General features: G+C 31.0%; 1 protein-coding gene across 2 annotated transcripts in view; it reads left to right on the top strand.

Annotated features, from left to right (window-relative positions):
* Positions 1–323: 323 nt before the first annotated feature.
* Positions 324–1,244, top strand: part of LOC117182016 (PR domain zinc finger protein 10-like) — a 49,249-nt gene continuing 48,328 nt past the window's right edge. For both annotated transcript variants that reach the window (XM_033375035.1, XM_033375034.1), the window contains exon 1: positions 324–561. The gene's annotated coding sequence lies outside the window, so the exon portion shown is untranslated. The remainder of the gene's footprint in view (positions 562–1,244) is intronic.

Below are 1,244 nucleotides of genomic sequence, written 5' to 3'. Positions count from 1 at the left end.
CGGTGACCAAATTTGAATTTACAAAGAGGTTATAACAAGTAAATTCTTCCTTTTTTAAAAAAACGAACTTTTCCTATTTAAACCCCTCTGTTAATTACAAAATCACGAGACAAGAGTTTAATGTTCACAGATTTGAAAAAAAAGGGAATTTATTTTTCCGGAAAACAAACAAATGGGGGTGTCCCCGTTCCACAGATTCAAATTTTCAAAATTTTCCCGCTAATTTGTTGTTGCTGTTACGAACGTCCTAGTAGCAAATTTCGCCACTGACAGACATGTCGTACACGTCGGGTCGTTTGGTCGTTTGGTTTATGGTTACAGTTTGGTTATCTACTTTTTAGCAGGTGATGTGAAACGGGTATTTACTTATCGTTATACAGGTACAGTCACTTGTATATTGCATTTATCAAAGTGAAATGAGAATTAGACCATCTCCGACTTCCTTAATTTCACCAGTTCGTGTATTATCTCGTGAGAACAAAAACAATTTTTGCTTATCACAGTGCTGAATATCGTCTCCTGTTGTTGATTCGATGACAACATTTGGGGTATTTCATAAATGTGAGTGTTATTTTCATGCTATTACGTATTATTCTTTATCAGTAATTCTATTGAATCATTATTTTGCATGCCAAGAATTTTACAAGGGCAATCAGCATTGACCTAGAAACATTGTCCATTTCAGAGGGCATTGTTGCGTTTTGTAGGACAATTATGATTATGGTTTTTTTGTTTATTTTATAATCGTTCTATTTACCTCTGAATATTCTACATTTTTCTTACAGTTCGTCTGTATTTATTTTCCTTATCTTATTATTTCGTGTTTATCTCATTTTCATTAAAGCTTCGATTAAATTCAGTTTATTATAGGAAATCAAAAAATCGATACGATAACAATGTCTCCTACATAAAGTTCGTATTTTGCAATCAACTAATTCCTTTAAAAAATTTCGAAAATTTTTTTTTTCATGTAGGCATAACCAAATTTTATTAAAAGCTCATGTATTCAGAACTAAAGGGAATTCTTCCAAAAACAAACTGCGAAAAATATTTTACTCCAAAAGTTTAGAAAGTATACGTCTTACAAAAAATATCTTACTCTTTTACAAATATGCATCATTTGTTGGTATCTATAAAAAATGGTTTAAGGGCATGTGACACAGCTAAATACCTATATTACCGACCTCACTTTTTCAGTTCACTGAATGTTTTTTTAAACCTAAGAACTTTTTTTATAAATAAAA

This window comes from Belonocnema kinseyi, chromosome 10 (assembly GCF_010883055.1).
Source record: "Belonocnema kinseyi isolate 2016_QV_RU_SX_M_011 chromosome 10, B_treatae_v1, whole genome shotgun sequence".
Taxonomy (NCBI): domain Eukaryota; kingdom Metazoa; phylum Arthropoda; class Insecta; order Hymenoptera; family Cynipidae; genus Belonocnema; species Belonocnema kinseyi.
This window is presented reverse-complemented; position numbering and strand designations above follow the sequence as displayed.